Source organism: Vipera berus, assembly GCF_964194415.1.
Source record: "Vipera berus genome assembly, chromosome: 3".
Classification (NCBI taxonomy): Eukaryota; Metazoa; Chordata; class Lepidosauria; order Squamata; family Viperidae; genus Vipera; species Vipera berus.
Window position 1 is genome coordinate 167039756 of NC_138204.1, and position 23962 is coordinate 167063717.

Consider the following 23962-nt stretch of genomic DNA (forward strand, 5'->3'; position numbering starts at 1 on the left):
AGATACACTTTGCAATGTAATAAGTAATGGGTCAAATCTTCCACCTGTAAGTTATTACAAAAGTGTAAATCAAATGCAATTGTTACTCCTTTATGTCTTCTATCCAGATAAGCTGTTGTCATTGTTTGGGAATTTAAATTTAATTCTGTAATTATATTATTTCACTGTTTGAAGAAAAATTCAGGCATGAAATATTTACACTAAGATTTCATTTTTGCTACTACAACAGGATGAAACCTATTCATATGAAGCCTTTGTGCTAGATAACAACTTATGAAATCTACCATATTCTATGCTATGCAGCCACAGAGAAAGCATAAGATTGTCCAGTAACTTCATGTTGTAATACATTACTACTCTGTATCAATAGTGATAATGAAAACATTTATCTGAATAAGAACATTAGTTAAAATAGTATAATAGTTTTAAATGCCTTATCGGAAGGTGCCTTTTTTTACAATAGTATGCTTGAATTGTATAGTACCTCCAGAAAGGAAGAAAAGTAGCATTATATGGTCCCTTTAAACATTTGACAAGTGAATTATTTTATTATCCAATATGTAAAGCTTGATTTCCAAAAGAAGTTATAATTTAATTTGGATATATTATAATGATGATGTACAATTATGAGAATGGTCCAGAGTGATTACCCTGATCCACCATCTTGAAAGCTAAAAGAGGAGTTGAGAACAACTCTGATCTTGTGATGTTGAACCATATTAAAGAATGGTCAGTCAAATAAAAAGCTTTGAATGAAGGGACAGGTATTACATTTCCTTCAAAGAATTTTAAATTTTAAATTGTGGTTGACTCCAACTGCTTCTATAATGTACAATTTATTAAAGAAATACTGAAGTGTTGCATTTACGCTGCAATTTACTTCTGGTGAAATTCAGTGTGAATGAAATCCTGAATCCCTCTCTGCACATGCAGTAGCATCCCAGAGAGGGTTAAAACCTGCAATATGATGAATATGAAGTCAGTGTGGGTCCTGCACTATTTGAACATTGTGCTTCATATTCACCTCTAAATGGGGCACAGTTTGCATCACAATTTTACACCACCACCTTACACATTTTGATACTTCAACTCTGCAGTGCACAGATGATTTCCAAAGCTGATTTTGTTTGCTTACAACCTCACAGGAACACAGACATCTGGGGAAAGCACTTGAAACAAGTGTGCCAAATATAGCAGAATACCAGACTACTTTATTATGTTTAGGGAGGAATTCTTGTCTTATACAGTATGGTTTGCAAAGCAGATCTTTCTTTTTTGTGCATGTACATTAACCTCTTTTCATAAACCAAAAGCAGAGGGGGAAAAAACTACTTTAGGAGAAACACAACTGCCTGAAGGAAAAAATAGAAATGTAGTGCTAGCTACCATCAGCTGACGCTGAATGTTAAATTTGAAGATAACTATTCTACCTTTAAGGATGCAGGAGAAAAAAACAACCCAAAGATCACTTTAGCTCCCACTGAAGAACAAAAATCCCAAAAGAAAAAGAATTCAAACAAAAATTAAAAAGAAAACTCCAAAACTGCAGGAACCTTATTTTTAAAAGACTTAGCTAGGAATGGAATAAATTTTCCATTTTGTGGAAAGTGTAAATCTATGTTGTTGTTGTTATTCTGAAGATATTTCTGCATATAACAAAACCAAACTGAATTAAGTTTTACAAAGCTTTCTTTGAAATTACCTTCCTTGTCCTCCATGATGGTAATAAAAACTTATAGAGCACCAAGCCCAAGAATGTACAGTATTTTGAAAGCCTCATATATGGGAAGCAAGCAAAACAGATCTTTCAAAAGCTCTACTTTTCAACTTTGAGCTCATGAGACAGATTTTTGGGAAACACGTTCAGACATAAGTTTCATTTCTGTCATGCTCCTAGTAATTTTTCTCAGTTAAAAAAAAAGCAAAAATAGTGCATCTTGCATTCTACATTCATCATGCATGATAAGGTACTGTATGTGTCACTTTACTTCAACTGAACTCAATCTTGCATAAAATTTTCCCAAGAGCCTTTTAAAAAACTGGTTTATTAATGCAAATAGTAGACTTCCCTTTTACCATTACTATTGAACTTATTCTGTCTTCTATTTCCAATCTTCAGTTTTTTCATTATCCAGTTTTTCCCCCCTCAGATACTTTAGCATTACATCCTATCATAAACTAACATTCAACATATTCTTTGTTACTGGCATAGATGTTTCTTTTAGCATTTCTCATATAATCTCTTCAGCTTTAATAAACAGTCCCATTATCATTTGTCATTTCTGCTTATTGTTGCAATTTGAAAACAAGAAAAATATAATAATTTTGTCTTACCTTTCTAATCATATAGTTAGAATTTTTAACTGGGTTAGAATTTTTTAAAAATGAAAACAATTGGAATAAGAAATGTTGTGAAAGTGTAACAGAATTTACTTCCACAAATATTTATAGACTGAGGTAATTACATTTAATGCTAAGATCTGTTGGTGATCTGAAAGCAAGAATAACTTGGTGAAAGTCTGAACTTGGAGAGAATGGGGTATGAATGATGCCCTTAATATGAAGTGATGCTCTTAATACGAAGTGATGCTCTTAACACAAAGTGATGCTGTTAAGACAATGATTTTGGCAGCTTGTTTTAGTGGATATCTAATATACCATAGCGTAACATTGTGCTATTTTACAACAGGTAAATATTGACCTTCTTTCAAGCAATTCTGAATCTAGATCTATTTGTATTACGAATGAAGAATGCCATTTTTTAAAAAAATGTAACTATGTAATTAGCAATGTAATCAGAAAAATATCAGATTGAATCTTCCATGCCTTTTGACTGCATTTAAATATATTCATAGGGAGAGGAACAATTAAAATAACATTAACAAATATCATTTTAAAAACATATCAGAATTCATAACTGTAGTTATAATGATATTCTTATTTAGAAGTGATAAACATTTTGAGATGGTTTTCCTTTGCTAAGGGACTAAATAACTTTTAGATCCTTGAAAGATGGGGAAATAGGTTTCCCTGATAAATGTTGTCATAAAAAGAGAATTTTTTATGTGTATGCATATATGACTAACAATTTCATTCAATTCTATATATTACTCGATTGGCTTATAATTTAAATGGCATTGCAATTAACAGTACATGAAGTAATTTTTATGGTTCATTTTTGGAAGCTAGTACTGCATATAGAATTTTAAAATTAAAGATGTAATGATAGTAAAATGAAAAAGCATGGAGTTTTTCTTAACATTTTATTAGTTTTTAAGAATTACAATCTTTAGTGCAAATAGAACCTTGACGGGACCTTACTTATTTTTTTTTAATGAATACAGAGAAGAACAGAAACAAAAATATATATAAAGTTACTGAACAAACAACTGCATTGACTTGGATTAGCCTCTCTTTGCAAATATGTGTGTGTGTGTGTGTGTGTGTGTGTGTGTATGTATATGTATATGTATATGTATATATATATATATATATATATATATATATATATATATATATATATATATATATATATATTCATCTATGTGATCATAATTGAATTTTAGATTACTAACAGAGGTTTGTGGTGCCATACCAAAGATTCTTACAGTTAATTGTACTGTAATGAGCTAAAGAGAGAGATATTTTACTTTGGCCAGTTTCATTGAGATCCTATTAGTATTTGTGTGTGTGAGAGAGAGAAAGAGACAGACAGAGAGAGAAAAGGAGAAAGAGACGGAGACAGAGAAAGAGTCAGACAGATGGAGACAGACCAAGAACATCAAAAACACTTTCAAAAGCAATGTGAAGTTGAAAATAAGTATCAGAAAGGAATTGGTGAGATTTTTTCCCTTTTTTTTCTTGCAGACATTTCATTGCCCAACTAGGAAACATCATCAGTGCTAGAAGAGAGTGGGTTTGCTCTCTCCTTATATACAAGTGGCTTGCCCTGTCAGTGTTGTTCTTGGTAGTTTCTAGATTAGGCTGTTTCTGTTTGTTAGTCTGAGTTTGTAGTTCCTTGATTGGGATATTATTTACTACTTGATTTTTGGTCTAGTATTAATCCTGGTATTAATCTGTGCTTATCTGGTTTTCATTGCTGGCAAGGAACTGTTTTGGTCTTTCTGTTTCCTGCACTGATGATGTTACCCAATGAAACATCTGCAAGAGAACAACCAAGCTCAGAGAGCACCAAGTTGAATCCTCAGCTACAAATGTTCTCTTCCATTAGAAAACTATGCATCTATAAAGTATGATAATGTTCATACAATGAATAATTTTATTGTTAATTTTACATTTGAATAATATGTTCATGAAAATATATATTCACAAATTGTTAATTATACTATTAGCATGGACAGGGATATTTTCATTTGATATAAATTCCAAATTAGAGGATATTCTAAATAAATTATAACTAAAACAGCTGTAATGGTAATGATTTTTGGTATCTTCTAAGCATTAAATTAAATTACATTTGAATCATGATATAAAAAATTACAAGGGCAAGTTTGAAATCAAGCAGTTTTTCAAACTGTGTGTTAGCTGCTGAAGGAACATGGCATTTTGTCAGATATCCAACTTCTTCGTAAAACCTCACCTGTCCATTATATCTTTTTAATAATAATTCAGCTTGTATTTGTCATCTTTTAAGTAACCATTCAAACTTCAGAGTAATTGTGGAAGTAGCAGTATGGCTGAAGGGTTTAAGATAATTCTGTAAGTAGAGAAGGCTCTGAGAGAGACAGATAAAAGGCTAAATCCTCTTCCTGTAATTCCCTACTGATAGCCCTATCTATCTCTGTTCTAAATTAGAAAGTCTACATATTAGAAAAGCTAGGCTGAGTAAATCTCAGAGTATTAATCACAACATTTGGTCATAATGAACTAAAAATGTACCTTTTTGTAACTGGTGTTATTTCACCAGCTAAAACTGAGTAACAGCTAAAATATAAAGATTTGTTGATTGATCAGAACTTGGTAATTACATTTTATTATAGAAGATACACATTTTGTGTATTCAATGGAACCTAATCTGATTATTACATCTGCTCACTTGATTCTATAATGTAACAGTTTATTTTCTTGCAATCCTACTTCAATTTTCTTAAAATAATATATGTATAGTTATGTATAATGCAATGCAATGCAGTACAAATCAGGATGGATGTTAGTATTTCTACATACTAAGTATAATTTATACAGGTGCAAGTAGGATATAGGAGATATTTGTTATAACTTTAATGTAGTGCAATGCTTTCCCAGAAAGTATTTCTTGCAATTTTATTATGCTTTAACTTACCCTTATTGTTATTTTTTCTTCCTAATTAGCTGTACTTTCTGCTTCAAGTGACAAGATATTTTTTCTAAGTACATATTGTTTTCCAATGAAAATTTACGATTTCCATTTTAATGATCTCATTATCTTCCTGCAAGACATTTACACCTGTTATTAGGGCCACTGTGACATATAATGTAAAAATATTAGAAGAATGGTAAATTTAAGGGCCACTGCTCAGTAATAATTGGATGTTAAAAATGAGATGGAAAAACAAGATATTCCTTTATTAGAACCTAGATCTGAGTATCACAAATCTCTAGCATAGTGGTTAGAGTGCCATCCTTTGACATGAGAGTCCTGGTTTTGAATCTCAGCTGGTCCCTACCTTATCATTAGAGGCCCCTGGGCAAACTCTCTAACTCTTCACCTTCCTATCTCAGTAACACAAACTAAGAGAGACCAGACAATTTATCTGCTAGCCAGATTAACAAAGTCCATGTCATATATTTGGGATCAAGACAATCTGACAAGTGGGCTATTTGGGATAAAGCATACATGGATAAAACAAGAGAACCTGGAATTGATGAACTGGGCTTGCAACACTTTATTTAATAGGAGGTGATATATGAAGCATAAAATAGAATTAGGCATGGACAGAAGATGTAAATCCACACTAATTGAAAAACTAGTTCTTCAGCATAGCTATACATTACATCCTCAAGAAGATACAGAAAAATAATGATATGCATCCAAAACCTAACACTGGAATATCTCTGGCAGGCCCCCAATACAGAACACAGCAGTATGAAGAATAAGATCATGAATAAACTGAGTACAATCTTCGAAATTGGTTACCAATGCTCAGTAGTGAAGTACCATCACATAGTATGTTAACAGATGACAATAGAAGCTCTCAGGACAATCCCTAATACCAACATACCTGAAACCTGTAAACTGGTAATACACAATAGCTGCTGCAAACCTTGAGGTGTTTGGTTATACAATCAAGAAAAACAGCAGTGCATCATAAACCACCACCCCAGTCAAAAAAACAAGGTTAGAGACTAAGATTAAGAAAATTCAGGAGATTAGTCATCTTGTGAAATTACAGAAAGTGTGAAGATTAAGGATAAGACTTGACTACTGAAAAAATACAAGAGTCAGACTCCCTCTGAGGCCCTAGAGACTGATAAACAAATGCTTGCAGAACTGGCTACCAGGCTAAGAGGATACTCAGCAGAGAACAAGAAGATAAATGCCCTGTTTCTGCAAAGAACTATCCAAGGTATATTCCGTACTTGAGGTCAACAACACAGTAAAAGCAGAGTAACCAACAGCAGAAACTGAACAGTAGTGGAAGAACATATGGGAGAAAGAGATGATACATAATACCAATGCAAAGTGGCTGCAGGACTTGAGAGGGGAGACTACAGCAATTTCCCAGAAAAGGAACCAGACAGCATCACAGAAGCAGACATTCAACAGTGGGTCAAGAACATAAAGAGATGAACAGCACCTCACCTGGATAAAATCCACACTTACAGGCTAATGAAATTAGCAGTTGTGTATAAACACCAAGCAGCAAAGCTGAACCAGTTACTAACAGCAGGCTTCCATCCAGACAAGAATAGGGTTGAAAGGGATCTTGGAGGTCTACAGTACTTAAGACAAGAATCCTCATCTCAGACAAATGTTTGTTTAATCTTTTCTCGGAAACCTCCAGTGAAAGAACACCCAGGAGGCAAGCTGTTCCATTGCATAATAGTTCTTACTGTCACGAAATTCTTCCTTATTTCCAGGTGGGATCTCTCTCTGATGAACTTCCATCCATTGCTTCTTCTCCTACCCCAGGTGCTGTGGAGAATATATCTTCCCTGTGGTAGCCCTTCAAATAGAGGAAGACTGATATCTCTTTAGTCTTCTCTTTGTTAAGTTAAACATAACTAGTTTCCTTAGGGATTCTTCATAGGATTTAGAGGCCTGATCATCTTTGTTGCTTTCTCTAGGGTCTCAACATGGCAATCACATGATTGCAGGCTGCTAATTCCCTATTTGACTCCTTCCCTTGGCTGGGCTGATTCCTCTCTGACAGCATTCATAACCCAATTGTAAGAGGAGCTTCAGAGTTCATCTTGTGATTTTCTTAATTTTGAATGAATCTCACATTTTAAAAAAAATTCAAGGCTTCTAGTTTTACTTTTGATTTTCTTCACTCAGTCATTGTTCTGTGTGTGTATGTATAATTTCAAATCTATAAGGTTTATAGAACTCTCTTATAAATTACTTTCCATGTTTTAAATATATCTGTCTAGATCAGGTATGTCAAACTGCCGGCCTGCGGGCCAGATGCATCATACTGAAACCATGCCCACCCCATTGCTGGCAATGGGGAAAAAGTCGTGATACATTGCGCAACATCACATGACATCGCGAGTTTGACATGCCTGGTCTAGTTGATAAGTTAGACACTTTTAACTTTCCTGCAATTTGAATATGGTAGTAGCATTCACTATAGCTTCCTCCTTTCCTTATATATTCAAGATGGACAGTATTTAATATTTATTTGTTATGTATATGTAGGGTGTGGGTCTATACATATGTTGTATATAGTATGTTTAGGTGTGTGTCATGTATGTGTTTCACTTTGAGAGCGGGCAACTAAATTTCATTTTTGATGTGTGCTATGTGCCCACAGTAAAAAAAAAGACAATAAAGGTTATGTTATCTTACAGAGGAAGCTAGTTCATTGTCATACTATATGCTATCATGGAAATCATAACACCTTTGTTCACACAACCCTCTCCTCCAAAATGCTAAGCATCATTAAAAAGGGAAACAGAAAAAAGGAATTGCAGTCACCAAAATCAGTTACAATAGAAGTAATTTGAAATATCTAGGCACTTTGCCAACAGCTTTAGTAAGCTGAATTAATCAACACTTTGAAGTCTCTTGCCAAGTCATGCAGTGCTTTAATATTTCAGTATAAAAATATATGTTATTTTCTTCTATTTATTGACATCCTAAACCTCTTCACATTTTCTACTGGCTATTTAATTAGAAATGACTAAGAATAATTTTATCTTTGTAAAACACATCCTTATTATTCAATTTGAAGTAGTAATAATTTTCTAATGGGGTTACTAGTACTGTGAATAACATAAGTATTATTGAAAAGCAGTAGCACAAAACATGCATGGGATTTATTTCCGGATACGCATTGATTATAAAATACCATTGTTACTAAAATTTGCTTTTTCTACTGAACTATTTTGATTTTGCTGTATAAACTGCTAAAAAGAAAAGTACCTCAGGTCAAAAGATCATAAAGATTATAAAGTGACTGATTGTAAATTATAAATTTAAGAGATTTAAGTATATTTCTTATTTGTAAATACTGATGCATTTGTATGTTATATCTTCATCCCCTTCATGGATTACTGCCTTGTCGTGGCGAAGGGGCTTGTGTAATTCAATGAAGCTATGAGCTATGCCGTGCAGGGCCACCCAAGACGGAAAGGTCATAGCAGAGAGTTCTGACAAAACGTGATCCACTGGAGAAGGAAATGGCAACCCACTCCAGTATCTTTGCCATGAAAACCCTATGGACAGTACCAAAAGGCAAAACGATATGACGCTGGAAGATGAGCCCCTCAGGTCGGAAGGCGTCCAATATGCTACTGGGGAAGAGCAGAGGGCTAGTACTAGTAGCGCCAGAAAGAATGAAGCGACTGGGCCAAAGCCGAAAGGACGCTCAGCTGTGGATGTGTCTGGTGGTGAAAGGAAAGTCCGATGCTGTAAAGATTTTTTCTCCATAGGAACCTGGAATGTAAGATCCATGAATCAAGGAAAGCTGGACGTGGTCAAACAAGAGATGACAAGACTGAACATCGACATCTTAGGCATCAGTGAACTAAAATGGACAGGAATGGGTGAATTTAATTCAGATGACCATCAGGTATACTACTGCGGGCAAGAATCCCTCAGAAGAAATGGAGTAGCCTTCATAGTCAATAAAAGAGTAGGAAAAGCAATACTGGGATACAATCCTCAAAATGACAGAATGATCTCAGTTCGAATCCAAGGCAAACCATTCAATATCACAGTAGTCCAAGTCTATGCCCCAACCACCAGTGCTGAAGAGGATGAAATTGACCGGTTCTATGAAGCCCTACAGCACCTTATAGAACTAAAACGATGTCCTTATCATCATGGGGGATTGGAATGCTAAAGTAGGAAGCCAAAAGATAACTGGAATAACAGGCAAGTTTGGCCTTGGAGTACAAAATGAAGCAGGGCACAGGCTGATAGAATTTTGTCAAGAGAATACGATGGTCATAGCAAACACTCTTTTCCAACAACCCAAGAGACGGCTCTACACATGGACATCACCAGACGGTCAACACAGAAATCAGATTGACTATATGCTCTGCAGCCAAAGATGGAGAAGCTCTATACAGTCAGTAAAAACAAGACCAGGAGCTGACTGTGGCTCAGACCATGAGCTTCTCCTTGCAAAGTTTAGGCTTAAACTGAAGAAAGTAGGGAAAAGCACTAGGCCACTCAGGTATGAATTAAATCATATCCCTGTTGAATATACAGTAGAGGTGACAAATAGATTTAAGGAATTAGATCTGATAGACAGAGTGCCTGAAGAACTATGGACAGAGGTTCGCGACATTGTACAACAGGTAGCAACCAAAACCATCCCAAAGAAAAAGAAATGCAAGAAAGCAAAATGGCTGTCTGAGGAAGCTTTGCAAATAGCTGAGAAAAGGAGGGAAGCGAAAGGCAAGGGAGAAAAAGAAAGATACGCCCAATTGAATGCAGAATTCCAGAGAATAGCTAGAAGAGATAAGAATGCCTTCTTAAATGAACAGTGCAAAGAAATAGAAGAAAACAATAGAATAGGGAGGACCAGAGATCTTTTCAAGAAAATTGGAGAGATGAAGGGAACGTTTAATGCAAAAATGGGCATGATAAAGGACCAAAATGGCAGGGACCTAACAGAGGCAGAAGAGATTAAGAAGAGGTGGCAAAATTACACAGAAGAACTATACAAGAATGAGCTTAACGTCCCTGATAATCACAATGAGGTGGTCACTGACCTCGAGCCAGACATCCTAGAATGTGAAGTGAAGTGGGCCTTAGAAAAGCTGAGCAACAACAAAGCTAGTGGAGGTGACAGTATTCCAGCTGAGCTATTCAAAATCTTAAAAGACAATGCAGTAAAAGTGCTACACTCAATTTGCCAGCAAATTTGGAAAACTCAACAGTGGCCACAGGATTGGAAAAGATCAGTTTACATTCCAATTCCAAAAAAGGCAATGCCAAAGAATGTTCAAACTATCGCACCATTGCACTCATTTCTCATGCTAGCAAAGTCATGCTTAAAATCCTACAAGCTAGACTTCAGCAGTATGTGGATCGAGAACTACCAGAAGTACAGGCAGGATTTCGAAGAGGCAGAGGAACTAGAGATCAAATTGCCAACATACGCTGGATCATGGAGAAAGCTAGAGAGTTCCAGAAAAACATCTACTTCTGCTTCATTGACTATGCTAAAGCCTTTGATTGTGTGGATCATAACAAACTGTGGCAAGTTCTTAAAGAGATGGGAGTACCAGACCATCTTATTTGTCTCTTGAGAAACCTATATGCGGGTCAAGAAGCAACAGTGAGAACTGGACAGGGAATCACTGATTGGTTCAAAATTGGGAAAGGAGTCCGGCAAGGCTGTATACTGTCGCCCTGCCTATTTAACTTATATGCAGAGCACATCATGAGAAAGGCAGGGCTAGATGAATCAAAAGTTGGAATTAAGATTGCCGGAAGAAATATCAACAACCTAAGATACGCAGATGATACCACTCTAATGGCAGAAAGTGAAGAAGAACTAAAGAGCCTCTTGTTGCGGGTGAAGAAGGAGAGTGCAAAACTTGGGTTGAAACTTAACATTAAGAAAACCAAGATCATGGCATCTGGCCCTCTCAATTCCTGGCAAATAGATGGGGAAGAAATGGAGGTAGTGACAGATTTTATTTTCCTGGGCTCCAAGATCACTGCAGATGGGGACTGTAGCCAAGAAATTAAAAGACGCTTGCTCCTTGGGAGGAAAGCCATGGCAAATCTAGACAGCACACTAAAAAGCAGAGACATCACCCTGTCAACAAAAGTGCGTATAGTCAAGGCTATGGTCTTCCCAGTTGCAATGTATGGCTGTGAAAGTTGGACCATAAGAAAGGCTGAGCGCCAAAGAATTGAGGCCTTTGAACTATGGTGCTGGAGAAGACTCCTGCGAGTCCCTTGGACTGCAAGGCGATCAAACCGGTCAGTCCTAGAGGAGATCAATCCTGACTGCTCTTTAGAAGGCCAGATCCTGAAGCTAAAACTCAAATACTTTGGCCACCTAATGAGAAGGAAGGACTCACTGGAGAAGAGCCTAATGCTGGGAAAGATCGAGGGCAATAGAAGAAGGGGACGACAGAGAATGAGGTGGCTGGATGGAGTCACTGAAGCAGTAGGCGTGAGCTTAAATGGACTCCAGAAGATGGTAGAGGACAGGAAGGCCTGGAGGAATGTTGTCCATAGGGTCGCGATGGGTCGGACACGACTTCGCAGCTAACAACAACAACAACAATCTTCATCAGTTTTTTCTTAAAGTGTGATAAGAATAGTTACATTTCTATTCTATTCTGCTCTTACATTTCTACTCTAATGATTCATGTTGAAAGAAATCTTCATTTTCTGAAATCTCAAATTATGTTACTGTGATAGAAACATTTGTATATAATACTTTTTAATTTATTTAAGAAATGAGTAATCTTCATATTGTTGATTTAATAAGTTCTCTGCCACAATGATACTATGAAATCTTAATTGGTTTATACTTCAATTTTAAATTCTTGTTTTCTGGTTTTGTCCAATAAATCCAGTCTTCCATAGCTAGTAGTTAACCATAAAAATTTGTATGTATTTCATATTTTTGAGGAGAAGTATTGTATCCATATATGGGAGAATGTGAATATATATGAGATTTCAGAAAATTGTAGTGGAACTTAATTTCTCCATAATCTTTTAGGAAGTGGCTTCTCAGAGTTGTGCTACCTGATGTAAGTTTGGCTCTTAAGCTGAAACAGATTCTCCAACCTTGTTCTATATCACCTATCTAGTAGGTCCTCTAATGCCTCTATCAAATGCAAAATATTCAGGATGCTTGAAGCAGTCAAGCCCTTTGGTCTTGAGGGTAAATACTTGCCTGCCCACCTCAGATTAAATTACTCATTCAAGAAATTTTTATTTTCTGTGATTATTGCCACCTTCTCAATACCACAGCTAACTCACTGTCAAAATATTAAATAGACTGTAACCATGGAAATATGTAACACTTGGTCAAGTGTCTTGATGTTACAGATTCTGCTGTTTCTAAGACTAACTAGCAATATGCTATATGTATGATCTAAATCTTGAACTTCCCAAAGTATAACTATCAAATTTGCATTCCTAAATGACTCATTCTTCAGCATAAATGACATGGAGATGAAAAAAATGACATGGAGATGTAACAAAGGAAAGAATTAACTGCTTAATTAATAATGTGTTAAAATCAGTAATGACCAATCTTTATTTTATCTTTTTCCAATTGTTAAATGCTATTCCTTCTCAGAAGTGACTACACCAACCAGTCTTGCTGTTCAGAAGCTAAACACTACTGGGTTTAGCTAGTATTGTTAGGAGACTTTTGTAAAATACTGTGGCTGTAAGCTAGACTGGGAATTTAAAACAATTCTGCAACAAAATAGTGAAAATCACTTCCACATGGCTGCCAAGAAAACTAAAACAGTGTATTTGGGAGATGATTAGAGGTTGAACACAACTTGAAAGAGAGTTTACTCATTATTCCAGATAATGAACAAGGGGTTGATTTATGACTTCATTAAAATGAGAGTACGGAATGGGTTACATCACTTTGGATACTGAACTGATGGGTGACCTATTATGAATGTCATGAATCAGTCTTTTCCCTATTAAGACCTTAATACCCTAGAAATAGAAGATAAACACAGCAGGCAAAATGCTGACAGAGTTCTCATTTTGAATGTTATAATTGTCTGATTGCAGCAGGTTATTTTGAAATGATTCCTCTAGTATTTTCTTCTGGTCATATTCTGTAGTAGTAGCATACCAATATATGGCTTGTGCAGAATCAACCGACAATATGTTGTCTATATTTACTGTATGTCTAGAAATTAGGGAGTTAATTGACTTTTTTCTGATACTGTGGGTAATAACTAATCACTTTTAAATATTTTGGAATAGTATGAATCTATTGGGTCAAGCTTTTGATTGTAGATAGACTCTTGTTTTAGCTGCATTGAACTATGTCCTTGCAATTGATTTTGGTCAACATATATTGATTTTAGATTTTCCTAAAAAAGTATTGAAAAAAGATAAATAATCAACTTGTTATGTTAACAATATTGGATGTGTAAGGGAAATTAGAAAATAAATGCAAAGCTAGCATTTTTATGGGCTTTCTTGAAAAATACCAGCAAACATATAAACATCTTTTGAAATTTAAGGTAATGAAATATATTTATTGTATATTCTGATATTTCACCAGTGGAAGTTTTTTTTTATATAAAAAAATAAGAACAGACTATATGTGTATATTCCTGATAAGGCTATTTTGCATATTAGTATATATTGTATGAGGGGACGTGGTGGCTCAGTGGGTTAGGACGCTGAGCTTGTTGATCAGATGGTCGGCAGTTTGGTGGGTCAAATCCCGAGTGCCGCGTAACAGAGTGAGCGCCTGATACTCGTCCCAGCTTCTGCCAACCCAGCAGTTCGAAAGCACGTAAAAATTCAAGTATAAAAATAGGGACCACTATGGTGGGAAGGTAACAGCGTTCTGTGCGCCTTTGGCGTCTAGTCATGCCGGTCACATGACCACGGAGATGTCTTCGGACAAGTGCTGGCTCTTCAGCTTTGAAACGGAGATGAGCACCAGCCCCTATAGTTGGAAACAACTAGCACACATGTGCAGGGGAACCTTTACCTTTACCTTTATATATTGCATAACTTCTACTTTTTATTGAAAAAGCAAACCTGGAATTGTTTGAGTCTTAGTCCATTTTCCAAGCAAACTAATATTGTACAGGAACTGCTCTAGTACTGAAGAAGTATCCTGGTAAAGCTCCCAGGAGTGCTTTGCAAACTTTTCAGTGAACTCTTTTCAAGAACTGCTGAAATATCAGGACAGACAATAATGGTATAATTAAGCTCCATGATTCTCCAGAGTTTAACTAAGGAACATTAGGAGCATTGCAATGAGAGGTCAACCTGTCTGTAATTCAGCAGGCAGGTCTCGTTGAGTATGCTAGACTTATTTTTTCATTTGTCCTTTATTTTAAGTGACCAGTGAATACAGATGCCTTCGTAACTGAATTTGTAGGCAAATTCACTCTGTGAAAAATAACATGCTAAAATGTCTTCTTTCCTTTAATCTTTTTTTGTGTAAAATGTTTGTAGCTCACCTTAATCTTTGCCACATTTTCCAGTATTGTGTATTTCAGGTGTATATGGCTTACCTGGTGGGAGTTGATAAAGTAGGTTGTATTGAAAACAAAAAAAGTTAAATTAACTATTATAATCAAGTTGTCAACTCTGATTACTCAATTCTATCTCTATTTAAATAATAAACTTAAGGTGGTATGCTCAATTATGGTATCACATCAGTTCTAAAACCTCAAATTAGTGAAGAAGGAATTCAACAGAGCTTTGACTGGGCAACAGGAACATGAAATGTGTGAATGGGAACGTTGAAGAAATGTTTTGCAGCTTGACTGTAATGCACTAGTGTGTAAGCATTTTATCTGAAATAGTCAAAGTAGTTTTGTCTTAAAACATGGGCATTCTCACTGTATTTCTGCTGTATTTGTGCTTTTTCCTAAGTTCTCCCAGTAGCCAGGAAGTTATGGGTTTTAGGAAGGTGATGCTAAGAAGCCAGTAAAAATTATTTCTTTGACTCAGAACAGATTTCTTGACTTTATATAGCTGGTGTCTAAGAGATGCTTGTATTGCATGATATCAGTCATTTCTTAATTATCCAGAGGATGTTTTTGTATTACATTTGAGATATAAAGTTCCTTCTTTTTCAGTAAAGGAGTCCCTGCTGATTTTACTCTGCTATTTGTTGCCAACTACAGGGAGCGGTCATATATTGCTATTAGTAGTTTTCTTTCTTTAATTTTCCAATTTAAATGAAAGAAATATATGTTTTGTTTTTTAAAAAAAGTACAAAGTTTGAAAAAAGAGTAAAGAAAGTAAAAAAAAATAGTAAGTAGGTTAAAAAGATACCAAAAAAAATAGAATGAAAGAGAAGAAAATAAAAAGTTATAAAGAAACAGCTTCCATCTTCTTAACAGCAGTTACAAGTACATTTATGTTTTTTCAGGACATTATCTGCATTAGTTTTTCTTGTATTACCTCAGAATGATTATTTAAAGTTTGTTTTGAGAAGGATGCTAATAATACAGTATATTGGCTCCCATGATTTTTACCATTTGATACGCTGTCCTTGGTATGTGGAAAGATAGTCTCTGCTGGATGTAACAAATTAAATACAAGTAGTCCTTGACTTACAACCATTCATTTGTGAACATTCTAAGTTACAATGGCTATGAAAAAAGTGACTTATTACTATGTTTCATGCTTACAACCATTGAAGCATCTCCATGGCCATGTGATCAAAAGTCAGGCGCATGGCAACTGTCATGTATTTATGACATGTCCCGGTATCATGCGATCACCTTTTGCAATCTTCTGATAAGTAAACTCAATGGAAAGCCAGATTCACTTTACAATTGTGTTACTAACATAACAGTTACAGTGATTCACTTAACAACTGTGGCAAGAAAGATTGTAAAATGGGACAAAATTCACTTAACAACTGTTGCATTTAGCAATGGAAATTTGGGGCTCAGTTGTGGCCATAAGTTGAAGACCCCCTATATTGAGCTCCTTTTTTCATCCTGAAAAGATGCAGTGGATATATTGAAAAGTTCCAAAAAAAAGTTTCATTTTAAATAATATACAAAGAATTGTTCAAAGGTTGAATGATCATAAAATTCTTTCATATCCTGCCACAATTGAAAGACAATCAACAGCATTTAAGTCAATCTTGTGAGTTTCCATTAAAAGAGACAGCTGAGTCAGAAACAGCATCCATTATTTATTTCGTTAAATGTAATCATTAATACAACTTCATTTGTTTGAGTTGCATGATTGCACTTGTTTAGATTTGTCTCTTTTGTGGGATAAGGTGCTTTATTCTTTCCCTGCTTTGGGTTGTTCTTAGTAATCTTAACTTGTTCTTCCACCATGTTCTTCTATAGCCATGGGCCAGATACTCCAAGTGCCAGTGTTTTGAGCTCCTGTGAGAAATAATAACTTGTCAGTATAGCCATATCCAAATATTTCAGAAGTGGTTTTAAAAGAGCCCATCTTCTTATTTATCAATTGTTAAAGACAGAAAGATAAAAATTGCTGTTTACACAGTCAGTAGGCATAATCTGTATCAAGATCTGTCATGAATTCCTTGCTTGTCTCTCACTGAGGACAAATTTGCTGGAGGAACAGTTACTGCTTCGGGGGAAAACAAATGAAGTCAGGGAATCATCCTGATCATTTCCTTGCAGAAAGAGAAAGAAAGCTGCCTGCCAGCATTTTTAAAAAGTCAATAAATTTGTTGCCACTGCCCTAAAAGATATGCTGCTGAGTGCCTTCAATGACTCTAGGCCTTACCAACGCTGCCGGCTCTCGTATTGATGCTGCACTGCAAGTCATCAAACAGCTCATTGGTGCTTCAGGTATTCCTTTGCATCCCACAATTATTTTTACCTTATCTGTGGAATCCTTTCCCCTTTAGAGATTATGCAGGCCGTGCTCTAAATATTGCTGACTGTCAAGTTCTATTTCTATATTCCAATGCAGAGGATCATAGCTATTTGGGATGTGTCTAGAATAAGATATATGTTGTTGTTGTTTTTTGTTTACTTGCAATTTTAATGCCCAATGTATAATCATCTGTTTTTGGCTGCTTTGATAGTAGTATATGAACTTGGATTTGTTTTGTTTAATTTCTTTATTTCCACGTGGCATCTTCTTTTATTGAAAAGTTAAATTCCCGGATTGCCACGTAAGTATGATCTTCAAGGGGCCCACACGAGGAGTTAAAATTGAGTAGGTAAAGGTAAAATGTAGATTGTCCTGTTAGCTTATCAACCCCCATCTTTCATTTCTTTCTTTATTATGTCAGAACCCAATTTGTGTTATTGTTTTGGCAACATCATAGCTTGTTGTACATGCTTCTGTTCTTACATTAATCGTATTAGCACATTATTTCTTTCAGATATAATCAACATTATTTTGTGTTCATTTTTAACCGTCTATTGTTATGAAAAATGCTAACTTTGAAGGAAATGTTCACTTTTGCATTTTGAAATGAAAGAAAATGTTTGAAGAATCAAGTGCAATTTTAAGAGTAATGTATGATGGCTTGTCTGCTGTAATCGTGAGTTCTATACTATATAACTACATTGCATTTAATACTCCAATCATAGGAGTACTGTATTAATCAAGTGCTTAAAAGTAAGCTAATTAAAAATATTACCATTTAACATTTTAAATGGTAAAGAGGTGATCCTTTGGTTTCTAAACATGAAATTCAGTGGATGCTGCATTTGCCATCAATTTGTCTATGATTCTTCAATTCACATTATAATAGAGTTTGACAGCTCTCTTCATATTTGCAAGGATAGGCTTGTTATGTCATGATGATAATTATTTGCAGCAAAGTTGCTGATATTGAATGCATTAGGACAGATTCTTTTTAGACATCTGTAATTAGCTTCCAATTTTATCTTGCACGCTTCTTCTATAGAGTTACAGTGATTTTGGCTGTTATTCTGGGTTGATTGAGAGAGGAGAATAATCTCTTTCAAGAACCTTCATTTGACAATTCCTTGACAATATATCTGCAGTTTATTTATTTTTTCTCTTGAGGAAGTTTGGTACTTGCTGTGTAATTACTTTCCAACAATCAAAAAGCCTCTCATCCTTAGCTGATGCTTGGAGAAATTCTATTCTAATCAGATGCTATTTAGAAATGAGATTGATACTTTATAAGGCTGAAAGATAATGGATGGATGGATGATATCCTTCAATTTACTATTTATCTCAGTTTTACTGACATTGGCATTAACACTGGACAAAGATAAAATGTGTTGTGTAAGAGTGCTTTTAAAAACAATCAAAATTTCTGTTTATATACTATAGCTTGTCTTGTCAGTGTTAGTGGGGTTGTGATTTTCTCCTTAGTAATCAACAGGGGAGAAATGTATTTTCAAACTTGTAAGATTCTCTTATTGTAATCTTACAATAAAGTATAGTAAGTTCATCTGGGCATGTTTCTCATCTGGACTGCTTTGCAAGGCTGATAGGAACTCATTTGCCCATAAAATGAGTTTACCAGCTATTTTTAACTTAAGCTTATCTCATATATTTGATAAAGTTAAATTTATACCTATGACCTCCATATATACCTTCTGGCAGTAAATGTAAATTAGAAGTTAAACAAAGATCCTAGCACAAGTCAGAAGGGTCTATTACTGATCCATGAAAGTGAAATAAAAAGGAACTTGATAAACGATAAATGTGAATAAGTACAAAAATTAAAGCCCCATTTATCTTTCTCAGCATCCAAATCAAAGTCTATCTGTAAACAAATCACTAGTCTACAAGGATAGATTACTTATCTAGGGTCTGTAATCTGTGCTCTTCAGGCAGAAATTAGGTGTCCAGTTCAGCCCTTCTCCTCTATTGAGCTGCCATGCTATCAGCCCCCTCTACCACAAAAATCCTGCAGGAGAAGGTCAATATGAACAATCATGGGATCTGGCAGGGTGAGAGCTGTGGACCATAAACGCAAAGCTTTTGCTGTGTCCCTGCATAACAGATACAATGCCCTTCTTGACCTTAATAGGGACACTAATGAGACAGGTCAAGGTAGTTCTGATGATGATAACTCAGATAAGCATGGGGTCATGGTCCGAAATGAAGAATTTGTTTTGGACAGGGGAAAATATGAATCAGGTATTACTCATCAGTCATGGAAGAAGAGCAAGGCATCCAAAAAGAGGAGCCACCTTCTGGATGGTGAGTCAATTATATGGGATGTACATTTAGGAAAAGACACAGAGGTTTTGAAAGAGGTCAGGTGTCTTCCAGGTACTACTGCCAGCAGGGACAAGAAGCGTATTTTTAAGATAGTCAAGAATGCCAGCAAGGACTGTGATTTGGATGCTATTGTACATCTTGACACTAATGATCTGTCCCAAAAAGTTGTACTCTCTGTGCAGAATGATTTCCAGAGCTTGGGACAGGAACTTAGCAGGATAGGCTGTAGGCTTACTTTTTCAGAGGTTTTACCAGTGTATAAGGAACAAAACAGAAAAGGCCAGTGTATAGCAGAATTCAATATGTGGCTAAAGGAGTGCTATATAGGGGAAGGCTTTTTAATCATGATGTTTGCAGCTGGTCAATGAAAAAGTGTATAAAAGAGATGGTTGAAAGGGACTGAGTTACTTTGCAATAAATTCACAGATTTTCTGGAGAAATATTTAAACTGAACAACGGGGACAGTGAGTTAATTGATACAGAACATTCCTGTCTCCAGCAATCTAAAAATTATAGGGTTATCAGTGCATGTAACATAGATGTGTGTGCGGACAAGAATATCAACCTTGCTGTCAAGCAAAATAAAGCTTTTAATAGTGAGTGCCACACCAAGTACGTACACTAATCAAACAGGTGGTAAGAAAATAAGGGAACTCAGGCACCACACAGGTTATGTAGAAAGTAAACACAGGGTTAGTCATAAAGGAGTTAAATGTCTATACACCAACGCACATAGTATGAGCAATAAACAGGGTAAATTAGAAATTCAGGTAAGTGAAGGCAGATATGATATTGTTGCCATTACGGAAACTTGGTGGAATGAAACCCACAAATGGAACACACTAGAGGATTTAAATTATTCAAAAGAAACAGACCAAATAAAAGTGGAGGTGGAATTGCTCTCTCTATAAGAAATAACTACTTCTCTACAGAAATAGAGCACAACAATGATGAAAACTGCCTTGAATGCATTTGGGTCAATATAAAAGAGGGGGAAATGACATTGCCATAGGTGAATATTATAGGCCACCCAACCAAAGAGAGAAAATAGATGAACTTTTTGTTAGTCAGTTAACTAAGGTATGTAGGAAACACATCACAATAGTAATGGGGGACTTTAATTACCCTGATATCAACTGGGAGATAAACTCTGCACCAAGTGGAAGATCAAGCAGATTCCTGACACACCTAGCAAACAACTTTTTCTCCCAAAAAGTAGAGAAGGGAACTAGGGGAACAGTCATATTGGACTTAATTCTTATTAACAGAGAGAAATGATAGAAGGTGTTGAAGCCACAGGAACCTTGTGGGGGAGTGATCATGCAATATTGGAATTCAACATTGCAAGCACAAGCAATAGAACACACTCAAATTAGAGTCTTGGACTTTAAGACATCTAATTTTAATAAACTTAGAGAGAGCTTGGGAAAGATTCCATGGATGAGAATCCTCAAGGGGAAAATAACTCAAGAAGCCTGGGAAATTTTGAAAAGTGAGATTATAAAAGCCTAGTCTAGCACAATACCAAAAAAGAAGAAAAATAACAGCTCTCAAAAGAAAACAGCATGGCTGCATAAAGGACTCTCTGATAAATTGAAAGACAAATAGGACAAGTATAAAAAGTGGAAAGAGGGGCACATATAGCAGAATATAGCAAATATAGCAGAATATGAGCAAATAGCCTGAGCCTGCAAAGATGGAGTAAGGAAACTAAGGCTCAAAATGAACTAAGGCTTGCAACAAAAGTCAAAAATAACCAAAAAAAGGTTCTTTCAACATATAAAAAACAAGAAAAAAGTTAAGGAAATGATTGGTCCATTAGTGGGAGAAAGTGGCAAGTGGGTCCATTAGTGGGAGAAAGTGGCAAGAAACACAGAGAAAGCAGAACTACTTAACCTGGTTTTTGCATCCATCTTTACACAAAGGGAAAAAACAGTCCCGTAAAAAACAGATTAGAAACACAAGTTAAGATAGGCAAGAAAATGGTAAGTGAGCACTTGTCCAGCCTAGATGAGTTCAAATCACCAGGACCAGATGGAGTACACCCCAAGGTTCTGAAGTAACTGCCAGATATGATCTCAGAAGCATTGAACTATATTTTTCAAAGATCCTGGAGCACTGGGAAACTACCAGAAAACTGAAAAAGAGCTGATGTAGTTCCCATCTTAAAAAAGGGGGGGGGAAATGGATCCAGACCTATCAGCCTGACCTCAATACCTGGAAAGATTCTGGAAAAGATAATCAAGCAATGAATCAGTAAACAGCTAGAGGCAAACAAAGTCATTATCAAAAGCCAACACGGGTTGTCAAAAACAGATGTCAGACAAATCTTATTGCATTCTTTGACCAGGTGACAAAATTAGTGGACCAGAGGAATGCTGTGGATATAATTTACTTGGACTTTAGTAAGGCATTTCATAAAGTAGACCACAACCTACTATTTGATAAAATAGAAAAATGTGGGTTAGACAGCATCACCACCAGATGGATTTGTAACTGGCTGACTGGCCATACTCAATGTGTGGTTCTCAATGGAACTGCATCTACATGGAGGGAAGTGTGTAGTGGGGTGCCCCAGGGCTCTGTTTTGGGGCTAGTGATCTTCAACATCTTCATCAATGATTTGTATGAGGGGATAGATGGGGAAGTCATCAAATTTGCAGACGACACCAAGCTGGCAGGAATAACCAACGCTCCAGAAGATAGACTTAAGTTATCTTAAGGATCTTGACAGATTTGAACATTGGGCGCTATCTAACAAAATGAAATTCAATGGTAAAAAAAGTAATGTTCTACATTTAGGCAAGAAAAACCAAATGCACAGGTATAGCATAGGTCCATGGTGGCAAACCTATGGCACGCATGCCACAGGTAGCACACAGAGCCTCTCTGGGCACGCGCACCATTGCCCCAGTCCTAGGCTTTTATCTGGGTTTTATAAAATCTTTTCGGTTTAGGCCTCCGCCACCATGTGCAAAAAAAAAAGGTTCAATCAATGAATGTCAACTTCTCGTGGGGAAAAAAAATCTCGCAAAGTTGGAATTGATTGATTGAACTGTTTAGTGTCACCCAGTCTGCTGTTACCACCCCAGCCACACCCACTCAAGGGGTGACACTCACCCAATTGGCCACACCCACTCAATGGGCCACACCCACCTAATGGGTGATGCCCAATCAGCACCCAACGATAAATAAGTGGGTTTTGGGTTGCAGTTTGGGCACTCGCTCTCTAAAAGGTTCGCCATCACTGGCATAGGTGGTACCTTATTCAATGGTAGTAACTGTTCAAGGATCTCAGAGTCCTAGTGGACAATCACTTAAATATGAGCCAGTAGTGTGTTGCAGCTGCTAAAAAAGCCTACACAGTGCTAGGCTGCATTACCAGAGGGATAGAATCAAGATCACATGAAGTGTTAATACTACTCTCTGTGCAGAATGATTTCCAGAGCTTGGTAAGGCCACACTTGGAATACTGCATCCAGTTTTGGTCACCACAATGTAAAAAAGATGCTGAGACTCTAGAAAGAATACAGAGAATAACATCAAAGATGATTAGGGGACTGGAGGCTAAAACATATAAGGAACTGTTGCTGGAATTGGGTATGTCTAGTTTAATAAAGAGAAGAACTAGGGGTAACATGAGAGCAGTGTTCCAATACCTCAGGGGCTGCCACAGAGAAGAGGGAGTCAAGCTATTCTCCAAAGCACCTGAAGGCAAGACAAGAAGCAATGGATGGAAACTAACCAAAGAGAGAAGTAACCTAGAACTGAGGAGAAATTTCCTTACAGTCAGAACAATTAATCAGTGGAACAACCTACATCCAGAAGTTGTGAATGCTCCAACACTGAAAGTTTTTAAGAAAAGACTGGACAGCCATTTGTCTGAAATGGTATAGGGTTTCTTGCCTGCTCCCTTCCAACTACTACTACTACTACTACTACTACTACTACTACTACTACTACTTGTTGTTGTTGTTGTTGTTCTTATTATTTAAACTAATGCTTTTGAAGTTTGTTCACAGTTAATATTATAGTTATTTTACCAGAACTTTGATGTCCATATGCCAATTGAGTTTCAGCTGAATGCCTGTTAATAAGATGAATAAACTATAATATATGGGCTAAAGTGATACACTTATCAAAGAAAAATTGTATTTAATAGAACATATGCAGGATCCTATGGGATAGTGTGGGAGATTTTTTTCTAAGCTGAATCTGTCTGGGGAAAGAAGTAATAACATGTATTTAAGATATAAATAATTCAATCAATTGAAAATAAATTTATGTCAGTGTTTTGAAGGTTAAATATTTGTTCCTTTGCTACCAATTTCATTCTCACATTATTTACATAAAGACATATCCAATAATATACACATGAATAACATATTTTGCAGCATTGCAGATCAGAAATGTACCTGAGTTTTTGTTAATAATGAAACAAAT